The sequence below is a fragment of the Aythya ferina genome, assembly GCF_964211825.1.
Source record: "Aythya ferina genome assembly, chromosome: 3".
Classification (NCBI taxonomy): Eukaryota; Metazoa; Chordata; class Aves; order Anseriformes; family Anatidae; genus Aythya; species Aythya ferina.
In genome coordinates, this window is record NC_140298.1 from 67849635 (window position 1) to 67865341 (window position 15707).

A 15707-nucleotide genomic window follows, 5' to 3' on the forward strand; every position below is an offset into this window, starting at 1 on the left:
TTCTGCACAATGTCCAGTTTCTGCACATTAATGTAAATAGTATGATGTATATATATATTTTTTCCCTTCCATTGCAATTATTCTGGTCTCTTTAGTTACTGAAAATCAAAATCACCTTCATGCAAGTAAACTTTCATTGCTGGGTTTTAAGTGGCTTTCTGTTCATTAGTTAAAATTAAATCTAATATTATAGTGGTAAGGAAGGATTTATTTGAAAACATATCCTGCATTCGGACCAATTTAATTTTCAAATTTATTAGAAGTTATTGCAATGTATTTATCTAATTTTCCACTTCGTCTGGATCAGGGGTGATGTGTAACACCTTTGCTGACAGAGTTCTACTGCTCTTTAGATTTTTAGAAGCCTTTTCAGATTCAAATATTTCATATTTGAAAAAATGCTAGGCTCTGTTCCTTGAAGATTGATATCAGATTTATATAACAGTTGTTTAGATTGTGTTAGATGAGTCATGTAACATAAGTAATCTTGTGAATGTTTTTTTCTGTTGATAACATATAAAGATTTAATGGATATTGCTACTAAATTACACTTGATATGAGTTTTTAAAAGTTAATTTTCTTTTTGTCTTTTTTTTTAGAAAATTAACTTTTAAAACAAAAATATTTTATTTTATTGTTATTAATAGTGTACTGAAAATGAAAATTGGAAACATTTTAAAAATTAACTTATGCAATAGTTTCATTGTGTTGCACTTCTGAAGTATTGTATGATGGGATCTGTAAAGTTTCATTGTTAATTTCTCTAAATAATTTCAAATAAGCAAATGAACATGCCAATATTTTAGAAATGTTTGAAGAATATATGTAGTTCATATAGAGCTGATGCTTTGAAGTCATTGCTTCATGCTTCCATTTTGCATTAACTCTTTAATTTGACTTTTACCCTTTTCAACATAAAAATTTTAGCAGTTCATCTCGCTCACTGGAGTTGTATATTTTGTGCTTTGATCACAGATGTAATTGACCTCAAACCTTTGGATGGTTTGAGTGCAAACAATAGTTGTATTACCATGGTCAAAAAAGCCACACAGCGATAAAGATTGGAATAGAGTTCTGTGGGCCAATCACATGTTTTTCATCTTGTGGTGCTCTAAAGAAAGTGTCACTCTCAGAAAAGATTCTGGTGTAAGGCAGAAGCTTATTATAGCTAGTGTACTGCATAAGATGATACGTTACAACATTACTTTCCAGACAGAAGAGGATAAATAAGTGCATGAAAAGCATACAGGATTATTTTCTGGAACCCTCCTTGTACTTCTAAGTGGTTTCTGTAGTAACCACAAAAACCAAGTATTCACACAGAATGTTGTGAATATTTTAGAGGAAATGTTTATGGAGACGAAGCATCTAAATGCAGTTTGATTGCCTGGGTTTTAGATACCTGAGAAATGCAGATAGCATTTAAAGGTTACTTAAAGGCCTAATAATTTTGATAAATTTTAGGTACTTAAAGAGCTTTTATAATCTAGCTTTTAGATACAGAAAAGGCATACACAAGATGTAAGTTTTAAAATAAATGTCTATAGAAGACATAAAAGTAATTTATGTCATGACACTGTTGCACAAAGTTCTTCCTGTGCTCAGTAGAATAAAATAAGTCATTTTATTGATTTACTGTCAATAGTTCTTAGGTTTGTCAAATTTGACTGACATTGCACTGTGGTTAATGTGTATTTTAAGTCAGAAATGCACTGAGGAATTAAAGGTGCTGCACTAATTGCTGCTGAGGAATACTGTAGGTAAATGATATGGGCCGAAATAGGAAAGTTTTATTTTCAGAGGTTGATGACAGCTTATTCAGTAAAATAGTAGCAAAAACCTTTTTAATGGGTTTTTAATGGGTTAATTTAGCTTGAGCCAACTAGCTAGATGCCATTTAACAAGATGTTTAAACACCTGAAACTCCAGTTTGCCAAATGAAAAACTAAGGTTTGTATTTCTCTGAGTAGAGACCTCAGGCAAATCTGATTAGTTTCCAGAGGTGTAAAACCAGGCAGTTTTGGATCACAAAGTTTATAAGCTCAGTTGGTTGTGTTGTGTCCTTCTTCCACTTTTCTACTATATGCAAATCAGTGTAGCCATCTTGCCAGAGTTGGAACTGTGAATTTAACTCTGACATTTAATCATATTTATTGCAACATTTTGCTATTTGTAATTCATAGAGTTCCGTCTTTTTTTTTTTTTTTTTTTTCTGTTTTAAAGCTGTTTTCCACAGACATATGTAAATCTCTTATTAGGATGTTATTTTCCTCATAATCTGACCTGTAGAGTATACCAACATGATGAAAAGGGGGTATAAAATTTCATCTTGTAACTTTATAAGATTCCAAGTTATAATTCCAAGTATGGAGCCTATTGATTTCAATTAGGGCAGTTTTTCCTTTGTTTCCAGGCTGATGCTCAGGACAGGTCTGGGAAAGGTGATGCTTTAGCATACCTGAAAAGATTAGTGGCAACAAACAAAATTTCCAGCACATTACACTCTAGTTATTGGGTTTCTGAACTTCCTTTGTGTGGGCTTTGGAAAAAAAAAATCACCTGCTTAATAAATGATAAAATATTTAAACATTCTATTATTTAATAAATAATAATTCTGTAAATCTGTTCTGTGATGTAGGACAGTAACCACAGAAGAACCAGCTTTGTTCTTTATGTTTCTCAGGCGAGTCTGGAAGTATTTCAGTAAATATTCAGAATTTGAATGTGTTGTGTCAGAATATATACATATTTTCTTTACACAAGCTTCTTGTGATAAAAGGTTTGCTTGTTTATTCATAAGAATCAAATATGCATGGTTTCTAGTAAGGTCTAAGTTGGTGACTTTCACACAGTAGAACTGTGTGAATATGATGATTTTAATATGATACAAAGAAATCCTGTGGAAGGTTCAGTGATTTTCTTTTATTGAAGTGGCTTTTATATCATGACTAAAATATTAAGAGATTTCATTTATACTTTTGATAGTTCTTTCATATTTATTATTTGGTCCAATGAAAATCAAAGTGGTTCTTTCTTATCCTTTTGCTATATTTGTACCTCTATCATACATATAGCATAAATACATGTGCACATGTGGTTTAGCTTAATAAGCCAGTTAAAAGATTATATTATTTTCTGTAATCTGTAATTTTTTTTTCTGAGTATCTCAGCGGTCTTGAATTTAAAAATGCTCTGATTATTGTTTTTGTATGATCACAGAATCATATGATCAATGAGTTGAATTGGAAGGGACCTTAAGGATCATTTGGTTCCAGCTCTCTGACTTGGACAGGGACACTCCCTACTCTTTGTCCTCTCAGACTTTACAAATGGGTTGATTTTTAGTGTGTTTATGTGGGTATGTGCAAAAGTATGATGATAGATTAATGTATGTAGACTTGTGCTTCTGTGGTCTTGAAAGTATTTCAACACTGCAGATTGCAATTCAGAAGCAGAGAGACTGAAACTAGTCTGAAACAGAGGGAATCTTTGACTTGGAATAAAAATATATTTTTTCTTCTAGAAAAATGAATTTATAGTGTAAGTCTAAAAAATAAGAATTAAATAAAAATATGTATTTTATGTAACTAGGTTTTATTTCATAAAAAGTTTTGGTTTTGCAAGGGTTCATTCTGATTTAGCCTGGAGAAAAAATTGGATTTTAGATTTTCCTGCAAGACAGAAAGAAAAAAAATCTTAGTAATGATTACTGAGTATTTTTGTTAAATTCAAACAGTGCTGTCATCTATGCTGTATTAATAAAAGAATATTCTGTAGAACAGAGGAATAATGCACAATTTTCAAGAAAATTTGCCTTGGTATACCTGACTCAACATCAAGTCAGTCAAAGTGGCATACACTGAGAAAGAAGAAACCAAACCAAACCAAACCAAAACCACAATAGAACAGCATAAACGCACTCCTGCATTTATATATGACAGTCATCATTCAGACCAAGCAAAGTAGAACGTGCATAGTGATGGAAGTTCAGAATTCTTCTACTGTACAGCTATTAATCTTCCACAGTGTTTTATGCCTCGAGTCAGAAGTTAGGATTTATAATTAAGATGACCTAACAAGTTCAGCTTCTTCATTAACATAAAGTGTTCTGTACTAATTACTTTTGCATATCATTCGATTTAGCTATCTGCTTTCATCTTATGTAGGAAGGAGTTTGCTTTTTTCTGTTCAGATTATTAATTCCATGCTTTAATATTCACTTTAGTAGCTTTATATGGCAGGTGCAGGAAAGCACTGTGGTACTTGAGAATGCTATAGATCAGGTCAATATTAGGTTTCCTCAGAAAAATAATAGAAAAATTAAAATTTGTAAAAGTCTTTCTCAGATAAAGACAGTAGATCCTAGGAAGTTTTCTTTAAATACACAATTGAAAAAACATGCAATAATCGCTGCGAGAAATACATTTATACGTCTTTCTCAGTCACAAGTGCATTCCCACCAAAAAGCTGTCTCAGACAGTCCTGCATGATACAGTAAAAATGCACAGGTGATAATTGCCTTTGAATTTTGAAAGGGAAGTGAAAGAGTGAATAATGTTGGATTTGTAAAAGCACAGGTAATTTCACCTGAATAGTTCTCCATATTTGCACACCCAATACATTTGTATATTCATATAGTCTTTGTTCATTTCCTCTGAAGCCTTCTGTAAGAAAGCTTCCACTAAGTGGCCTCTCAACATCTACGTCCCATGACTTTCCTGTGAAGTCTAGTTTATCAGAATGTTAATTTTAGCTTTGTGGTCAGGAATATTAGTTTAATATTCTGAGAAGTATTACTGAATTTAATCATAAGACAAAAAATTGTTAAATAAAAGAATGGCAGAAGGACATTAAGTGTGGATGCACAACAATAGTATATTTTCAGTTACATTAAATTAATATGGTTGAAAAATCCTGTAATGAATATGACTATTGTTTAAAGAAAATGTTAAATGGTCAACTGTAATCAGGTGAAAGAGCCTGTAATCTGCGAGAGCCCTTTGGCCTACTTTTTGATAAATCATTATGAATCACGTTAAACTAATTTGATTAAGTTAATTCAGTTGAAAAGTTTACTTTTTTTCCATTCTAGACAAGATTGGAAGAAATTAATAGGGTGAGGAAAGGCTTAGGACCCATCTGAAACTGAAATTAAGAAAAGTAGTTCATTTTTTTTGCCATGATATAACCGAAGTCTACTCAAGTTTTTCATGAAAATGAGAAGTAGCTTTCATACCAGAGAATTGGACATGAATAATATGGATGGCATGAAAGACAAGAATGTATTGCTGCTATGAAAGACAAGAATATATTTCCCAGGTTCAATACCCTGCTCAAAAAACATTTTACACAAGGAAATTTTACACAATCTTTGTGTCTCTGATGCATTTTAATCGAAGTTATGTGAACAAAATACTACAGCAATAAAGGGATAGATTAATTTAAACCAAACAATATTAAAATAGAGCTTTTAGTTACTATCTCAAGAAGTCAGGGAGATGCAAAACTGGAAATGTACACTGTTAGTAATAGCAGTAGTTTGTATATCTGGTTCATGTTTTAATCTAATTTTGTTCTGGACCTCAATTTCTTAAGTATTTGTATATTAAGTATCTTAAGTATTCTACAAAATACTCTGCTTTCCTTTCTTCCTAAATGAAGCAAACATTTATGATGCCATCAAGGGCTTTCCTTCAGCACTCTTCTGAAGTTTAATTTACTTTATTTGACTCAATTCATCCCTAATGTCAGGATTTTCAATGACTGTACAAACTGATTTAAATATCTGCATTATTACACTAGATACAAATTCTGCACTGTGAAGAAGAAAGTTCTATTAGAATTCAATTTTGTTTTCCTTTTGGAAAATAGACTTCTATTTTTAATCCCCGAGTAACCATAGATTAATTAAATACTTAAGCAAGTATGATATTTTCACTTGTTGAATTAGTGCTTTAATGAAGTTTAGGTGTTCATCTAGAGGCGTTAACAGCACTTGCAGCTGCTTTACTTCCTACTAATTCCTTAGAGTATGCTTTGATTTCTTTAGAATAATAAATTATTTCATACGTGTTTATATTTGTGATTTGAAATGGCGATCTTTTTGATTTAGTGTTGATTTAGTGTTATTTTATGGAAGATGAAGAGGGCTTCCAATTTGTTGAATAACTTGTTAGAAATTAGTCATTTAATTCCGTTAACAGCAAGAGGATATTTATGAGACTGCAATTTCTTATCTCTACCTAACAACTGAGAAATAACAGTTATATTTGAGGTAGCTAGTTAAATAATACTTCAGTAACTGCTAGCAGGCACTGTGACTGGACAGAAGGATTTGATGAGAAAAGGGTGTTAAGTTTCTGAGTCTGAAAAAATCCATAAAAATAAAGAGAAATACTCATTACAGAAAAACAGCCTTGGATTTAGAGCTTCAAAGAGGATAGCTTGTTATGTAGACAGCTTTATAATTATCCCTTTAGCAAAAGGAATTTTCTGGATTTGCTGATGAGACGTGTTCAGTAAAACACTGTGGCAGCAAATGTGTACTTCAAAGAAAACACTAAACAATTACTTATTACTCCATTACAAGCTAGAAGTCTCCCCTAGGCACAGTTAACTTCATGAGTTTAGGGACTATGTGAGATTTTGTGCTGTCAGATGTTTTAGAAATATGTCAGCTATTTTGAGAATTAATTACATTATTAAATATTTGACTCTTGCATGTAGTCTTTCTTGCTATTTTAGGAGACAAGATCTATCAGAAACTTGCAATTCTGTCCTTGAAGAGAAGATATGCCCAAGTGTCATGTAGCATTTAGCAGAAATAAATTGCAGCTTCTCCCATATGGAAGGTTTAGAATCATAGAATATCCTAAGGAGGAAACCACAGGGATCATCAAGTCAGACTCTTGGGTCTGCACAGAACCACCCCAAAACCAGATCATGTATCTGAGAGTGTTGTCCAAACACTTGAACTCCAGCACAGCACTTCAGTGCCGTGGCCTGTTCAACTGGGGTGCCTGTTCAAGTGCCTGACCACCCTCTCAGTAGGTGAAGAACCTGTATTGAACCTGAACTACCACTGTTGCAGCCTCTTGCTGATTGCATAGGATTCATCCAGATGTGGTTTGAGGATGTGCGCAGTTTATTTATAAACATAGTAACACTCATACAATGCTTGTATGTTAGAGCTCTCCTACTACATCTTTAGAAAGTAATAGAGGGAACTCTTAGCATAACAGCAAGTAGGGACATGGCAGAGCTTTTGCAACTTACAAAAATTCATGTGTAGTCTGTAAGACTAGCATGGGGTATTTTTTGAAATAGGAACCTAAATGCCTTTAGTTATGAAATGTGCAAGTATCTGCACTGTATGAAATTTAAAGTTTGGGAACTGTAACCCAGTATACCATAAACACCTGTGTCCAAGAAGATAATTGTCATAAGAGAAACATTTTGAAATTCAGTGTAATCATTTATTTCTGCACTATATTTATTGTAACTTTTCACAAAAGGTGAAACAAAATGCACTGTTACTTTTATTCTGTTTCTTTGCTGTTATGGTTAAAGAATGATGTTTTTAGGAGCAGCATAATGAAAGCTGGTAATCAGCAGACTTATTTGCAGGAATGAACAACTCTAGAAATCATTAGGTTACAGTTGTACAGGATGTGGAATGGTGGCAGTGGAGCCATGAGTTACTTCGCAACAAAAGTCATTTAATTTGTGCAGTGAAGGGACCAGCAATTTAGCCCCATGTGCTCCCCAGCTTCACAGTGGCACAGCCTATTAGTTAGGGCTGGTATGTACTCAACAGTGAGGTTGAAAGATATGTTGTAGGTAATATCATGGCCCAATGGAAATCAGTATGTGTTTAATTAGGCTAAACTTTAGTTTGCTACATTCATGCTTAGGTTAGATATGGTAATGCAAATACACTGAAGAGTTTTTTGTTGTTTTGTTTTTTCATGGTGAATTAAATAATATAAGTGATAATGGAGTGAAAAAGAGTGAAAATTGTAAATATGTCTTTGGATATTCAGGTTTTTAATTTGGCCATAGTTTGGTAAGCTCTGACTGTCTCCATTCATTGTGAAAAACAAGAATGAGTTACTTTTTCTGTTACGATTCATATTTTCTAATTACTAGACTGGCTGACGCAGCTGGTAGAAATAAACAAGCTTCTGGGCATACCATTCTCTCTGATGAAAAACATAGAAAGGCATGTGAGTGAACGTTTTCCTATTTCCAGATGTATATTGATTTGCCTAATAAAATTTATTACTCCTTCCTATAAATCAATTTTTGCTTATTTCATTAAGATGCAACAGTTTCTAATTTTAAATGGGTTCATGTAGTACATGTAGTCTTCACGGGGACTTTCATTCAGATAAGATAAATGTTTACTGTTTTAAATTAATCTTGGGGTAAAATTTCCTGTCCAGAACACCATGAACTCATTTTTAGTGCCTTTCCAGATGCTACAGGATATTTTTCCTGGCTTCCACCTGCCCTTCCAGAAGAGCACAGGTCTCCTATAAGTCCACAGTCATGTCTGCCCATCTTTTGTGTGTGTCTCAGGTACCCTTGAATATTTCAGATGGTGCTATATGCCTGTATTTAGGCAGCTTAATCAAGCTTCTAGCTAGAATTGTAGCAGTGAATATATTTTCCTCTTAAACAGACGTGGGAATACAGTGGCCACAAGTGCACAGACAAAGCCATTAAACAGCATGTAGGAATATTCAAGCATCAACCTGAATCTACATGTGAGTACCTTCACATCAGGCTGGAGACAAAATTAATATGCTTTCATTATTATATGTTTTCTTTGTGCACCTGAGGCCTCTGCAGCCCCAAGCTACACTCAGCATAGGAACTAGATGAAAAAATACTGTGCTAAATGCAACTATCATGGTGTAAAATGGAGATTTCACTTTTTATAGCCTTCATACTCCCATTTCCAAAGGCCCAAGAATATATATAGTACGTAAGCAGCAGAGATAAGACTGTATCCTATTTCAAATAAATGAGGGGCCACGTAATGTCCTGGAAATAAGTATTTATATATATATATATATTTATATATATGTATGCATCTTAATGCTACAGAATTATTCAATCAAGCCTAGTGGTTAAATGCTACTGGAAATATATTATTTTGAGAAGAATATGATGTGCATGAGATTTCTCTCAATACTTATAAAAAAAAAAATACTATTAGTTTCTATTTCTTCTTTGCAAATATTATACACCTAGTGATTTGATTGTTGTCAATATTACTTATGTAAAATATAACCTCTCCTCTCCCTCAAAAGGTTTTATTTGACACATGGGTTCTTTACAGACTGTTTATACTTGCAATTATTGTGATTCTGCAGAGTGCAGATGTTATGCATAACAAAATTCATACACTGTTCTAATCTTAAATTACACCTGACAATTAATGCTAAGTAGTATAATATTAGACTGTTTTAATATTAGATTATCTAATAATATTAGACTGCTTTGGATTTCTTAGTCTTATGTTTTGTTAAAATACTACAGGGCAATTATTCTGACATAATTCCATAGTTTGAATTATTTTGCAGTCATATTCCAAATAAAAATAACTGTATCTGAAGGAATGTTCTTGCTGAGAAGAAACATTTATTTATTGATCTTTAAACTGAAAAAAATCTTTTTATTACAATACTTGCAATTTTTGTCCTAGTCCGTTGTCTGGACAGTGTGATTTCATGTTAACATGTGCGTTAGAAGTAGGATGTCCTTATGCAGGTAGTATCATAGTAGTGTGTATCTAGAATTGAAAGCAGGGAACATCAAGTTAGCAGCTGGAGGACTTCTGGCAAATTATTTCATTAAGTTGTTAGATTAATTCGGAAGGTGATATCCACAGACTTCCTGACTGGACTGTCCTGGACTCCTTGGGGAAACCTGGCAAATCTATATATACCTTTTGACCAGTGGTTGTTGTACCAGTGGTACAAGTTTTCTAGTTTGCAGTGTAAAACTGCTTTTTACATCCCAGAAATGTGTTAGCTTTTACTATTTTGTGGTCTATTGATTGATTGAGCTCCTGAAGTATAGAGGTAAGTATAGAGGCACAGGGAATTAATTTGGTGATATACATGGTGATATTTATAAACTTAAAAGTCGACTGTAGATACATATACCAATATGGTGTACATAAAATTACATAGGCTAATTTATTGTGATGCTGTTCTTTAAACATCTCATTCTCTGGACAACAGCAAGAATCTAAGGATTGCTTAAGAAAAAGAAAAACAACAAATACACTTCAATACTTGTTCAACACATCAGACCTAGAGGTCTCTAACTAGTAAGAACACATTTTTCATGTAAATCTGTTTGTGTCTTATTCTAGTGGAGTAGTGCCCTCTGGGAAGACAAACTACGGGACAAAAATATTTTTGATCAAGTATGAGCTATGAAGTAGGCCAAGGTTAGATAACGAAGGCTTCAACAGTCAGTAGTGGGGATAACATTAAATCTTTTGAGTTCACTGGGCAGTTGAGGTACCATGCTGGGAAAGCATACACCGTAGTTGGAATTTCTTATGATTGCATATTATTATAAAAATTGTTATGCTACATGCATGGAAATTTTATTCCAGAAAATTAAGGCCCCCTCTACCAGATAATGTCTCATTGGAGGAATGTAATGGTGGTGAAATAAAATCTGAAAACATTATTTTCCGTTAAATAGTCCGTTGACATTCCAGATAGTCATCGTTTCCACCACGATGTCTGTGGTCTTTCTTTTTTTTCTTTTTTTTTTTTTTCTTTTTTCTTTTTTTTTTTTTTTTTAAATCAAGCTCAAGCAGTTTTGATATGACTTGGGGAGGTAGTTCTTTGTTGTTGGTAAAAGGTTTGATTCATTAAATTATTATGCTTTTCAATTCAGGTTTAATTACTAATCCCAACTGGGATTTCTCTAGTGTGCCTGAATATGTGTGTCATAATACATTAAATAGTTTTATTCAGTTTTACTGAATAAATATAAATGCCACCCTGTCTTCAGTTTGAATTTCAGTATCTTCTGGTATCCATGTGCATCTTTAAACATTTAATATTTACTGGATAATTCTGTTGTACTAGATAATTCTGGCTATATCGTTCTGCTCTTCAGTTCATATTGTTTTTTTTTTTTTGGTGATTAATTATTAAGCTTTTCTAAAGGGAAACACTTTAATGTCCTTTTTGACACTTGGTAAAAATTATTAATGTTTATAATATACTGTGAGCAGGTATATTATTTCCAAAAATGAAGAAAAAAATCCACAATTTTATTAAGAGTTTCTTCTTTGTACTACTAACAGTAGCTGTCATTATTTTTCTCTCTACAATACTAAAATCCGTACTTTTCTAGTAACTGTTATTCTGCAAGGAATTTCCATTCAGTGATTCAGCAAAGGATGCTTGCAGGAAAGGAAATGATATTCTGTGTGTATCAAACAATACAGTAGGTGTTGTCCAGAGTGACTACAATAGATTGTCTCCAGCCATTTGTACACCATGCTAAACTTGATGCTGTTTTTTTTTTTTTTTTTTTGTTTTTGTTTTTAATAAAAGATACCCATAAATCACTAACTGAAATTTTACATTAAAATCACAGTGATTTTCCCAGATTTACGATTAGGAAATTAGGATTAATAGTATATAGTTTTCAGATGTATGTGTAAGAAAGGAGGGTTTGTATATAGAGCATCAGAGAAAGTAAATTGCAAGACCAAATTGCAAGACAGGAATCCTTTTCTCAGGTGTCTTAAAATCTGATGTGAGAAGTAATCTTCCTAAAAATTAAGCATTTACAAGTATACTATATGCTAAACTCTAATAATAAAAAAAAAAAAGTTACATGTATATATTGAATTCTGTAGGAAAAAAAAAATAAGAAGGGAAAGGGTGGTAAAGTACAAAGGAATTTCAGAAATGTAAGGTATGTATCCTTTTGTGATCCAAACAGTTTCAGTTCTGGTACCTCGGTGTGAAGGTACATTTCTTCTATTGCCTGCAGAGCTGTAAACTGGGCCAGTGAGAGCAAGAAGTAGCAGGTGCATAGTTGAGTTCCTTGCTAGAGCAAAATTACTGCGTAGCTTAGGACGATATTAAATAATAAGAAAAGCTATAATATGCATACATTCCTTTTCTTTTTCAGTGCTTTATTTGGGATGTGTTCCTATCTCAGGCTTGTAAACCTACTGAAATAATTACCACCTTTCATACCTCTATTCCCCCCCCCCCCCCCAGATGTTTTTTTGTGCCAATATTTAAATCTAGTTTTACACTATACCTACCAAATGATGTAATTTGGGTACTTGGAGTAAGTTTTTGAGCAGTGTCATCTGTACAGAATTAGTAATATCTGTTTTTCTATCTGATACTGTTAATTCAATGATTTTTTGAAACTCTAGAGGTAGTAGAGATTAATTATTTTCACAAAGATATGTATTCAGTAGGCAATAGATGTGACTAGAAGTAAATCTTTAGTTACATCACTACTGGCTTATGACCATACTCTTAGGTTTTGTTTGTTGTGAAAGTTAGTGATTTTATTTTGAAAGAAATTGAAATAATTGGGTGATAGGTGATTGGTAGATACATTATTTATATGTTATTCTGATAAATATAAACAATGTGCAGAGAAATAAAATTATTTGCAATTAAATGGCCATAATGTACCAATTGTCCATGGAACACTAATGGGTATTAATTAACCCATTAGTTTGGATCCAGGATGCAGAACTGAAAGATTTGTTTTCACAATAACTTAATGAAACTTACAAGAAATCCCCAATTAAAAAAATAATTAGAATGATTTTCCATTTTAAGCTCCTGTGTTTGAAAGGTGAGACTCTCTTTTGCGGGGTTACTTGTTTTCTCGTAGGCGTCATCATTGTTTATTGATTTTCTTTAATAAGGTGATGGTCAGGAAACTGAGATTATGTGTATTCTTCTTTTCTACATATTGGCATTTCAGAAAATGGCTAGGATACTGGTAGCTTTAAGTAACAAGTACTACATTGCATGAGCCTAGCTTCATGCTCTTAAAGGAATTAAACATGAAAACACACTGATACTGCAAATATTATATTCCTACTTGGAGAGCTGAATTTCAGCATGTGTTGCAATTAAATGCTTACATTACTAATAATTGCTTTGGCTTTTCTTCAGATTCCTATTCTCTACAGAGAAGTGGGATTTTTTTTTCTCTTTTCTTTTTTTTTGTTTGTTTTGTTTTGTTTTTTGAAAAAAAAAACAAAAACAAAAAAAAAACAGATGTTTCTAATGAGGTAAAGAGAAGATTAATGAATAAACCAGACTGAGAGTCTGTTTTATGCTTTTTTCTGCTGGTAGATTGGCCGCTAGAAGTGATAGAATTCTGTTGCAGGCATTTCCTGAAGTGCTGTTGCCTTCTCAGCAATATTGCTTTGACTGCCACAGTAAACATTTCCATGGCTAATAGTAGACCCAGACCTGGAGATGGCCTGAGTTTTCACCAGAACTACCACTTACTGAAAGTTTCTAATGCCTCAAGTGATCCCCTTTCACCCGAAAATTCTATATCTATTTAATAATAATGGTTATGATGATAATAATAATAATAATAATAGGAATCATTTAACAAACAGTTTAACCTCAAGGAAATCTGAGAAATAACTTTATCTTTTAAAACATTAAAATATATTATCACTGAAATATTATTTTCTTCTCACTGGAGATATTTTATGTAAAATAAAAGTGTACTAATAAAAATATTTGAAAAACACAAAACTCATACCTAAGTATTTATTTCAACCTGGAGAAGATGCTTTCTGTAAACAAATTACCAAGACAAAAGAATTCCTATGTCTTTGTGTCTAAACTGAAATTGAAAACACAGGGTATCATTTATAAATGCTTATTATACTAAAAGCAAATTCTCTTTTACAGCCATATTGAGCTTATGTAATTATTAATGGAAGTTTAGACAGAGAATCACCTGTGAGAGCATTGACTAGCATGCGTTTGTCACAATATATATTCACTGCTTGAGTTTCGCATGATCTGAACTTTCTTTACCCCACAGCAAGTTTTAGATTTTATGAACCGTTGGACTTATGGCAATATGTAGGTGTGCTTCTGCATTCCAAAAATAATATACAAAATTCCTCTATTTCTTATCTTCTGCTTAAACCCTTAAGAGTTGGCACTAAAGTAACAAAATGGATATACTGTTGTTGCAGCCAGTGGTGTGAACCTGGCTGCATGATTGATTTTACTTTCCTTCCATTGTTACAATAAGTTAGGTAGTACCTTGAGCAATAGCAGGTAATAAGGAAGCCTTATTTCCTATGGATTTGTGTCTCCTGGGTGATTAACTGGTATGGAAGGCAGTAACAGTTGCAACTGAATTGTTTTTTATACAGTTAGGGCATCTCTCCTGTGTGAATTCTCAGGAAGTTCAGACTGATGAGGCAGCCATTTCCTCAGTGGGGTATTTTTTTTGCTTCATCAGAACTTTCATATTTCTGAGACCTCTGTTCTTGTGCTACACCTGGAAAACAGTGGGTCCCCTTTTCTAACACATTTCCTCTCCATTGCTGTTGCTTTTTCTATCCTCTACCCATGGTATGATGTCTGTTCACAGAAGAGCTGGCTGAGATTGTTTATTCATATTATCTTCCTTTTCTTTTTCTTCTTCTTCTTCCTTTTTTTTTTTATTTTTTATTTTGTTTCAAAAAAAATATGCCAGCTATTTTAATGTTATGTATAAAGCTTTTAAGACGTACTTTACTACTATCTATGTTGATGGCTATTTCTTGAATGTTTCTTGAATGTTACAGTATGATACAAGAGAGAAGCGGGGTAGAAAATGAAAGGAAAAGACTGATTAGTTTGGCTACTAAATGTGACTTTGTGAACTATTACTGTGAAATTCTTTTTTTTTTTTTTTCCCCAAAAAACTAAACCAGTAAAAAAAAAAAGTAATTAAAAACAAACAAACAAACAAAAACTACAACAACAACAACAAAAAACACCCTAAAACCTAAAGCCTTAGCAAAATAAGGATTTAAAATAAGGCAAGTTATCATTGTCTCAGTTTAGCACTCGTGCTAGTGTTTTCAATATTCCTATTGAAATATTGCCTGTTGTAATGTCTTCCGATTCAAAAATTTTTTATAGTAGTGTTCTAATAGCTTTGAGATATTTAACATTATTACTGCTTTACACATTCACTCACACAGTGTTACAAATTATTCTAATACCCACTCAGAGATGGTACATGTAACTGTCATGCATAACAACTGTAGTTTCAGCACTTGAGCACTTGGCAGATGTGTAACTGATAGTAGTGGTGCTGTGGTTATATGTCTGTGATACAGATATTGAGTAAGCTATCAACCAACAGAGATGTATTTAAAACTACAGAACATCTCAAAATAAAAATTAAATACCTTTTATGTAAATGCCTTCTATTGCTATTAATTGCTTAAATTATGATATTTCATATGGCAGTTAATCAGTAGGGACATGTCCCTGTTTAAAATTTGGTTTTGTGTAAAATACTCCTTCCCTCCCACCCCAACCAACCAACTGAAACCCAACAAAACAGAAAGAACAACAAAACAAAACAAACAAACAAAACAAATAATAATAATAAAAAGAACTCTTTTCTTTGATATTCATAACATGCCTTCGGCT

At 32.8% G+C, this 15707-nt stretch overlaps 1 protein-coding gene across 8 annotated transcripts in view; it reads left to right on the forward strand.

Annotated features, from left to right (window-relative positions):
- The window catches only part of GRIK2 (glutamate ionotropic receptor kainate type subunit 2), a 444423-nt gene that overhangs the window by 191979 nt on the left and 236737 nt on the right, over positions 1-15707 (forward strand). The gene's annotated exons all lie outside the window — the stretch shown is intronic.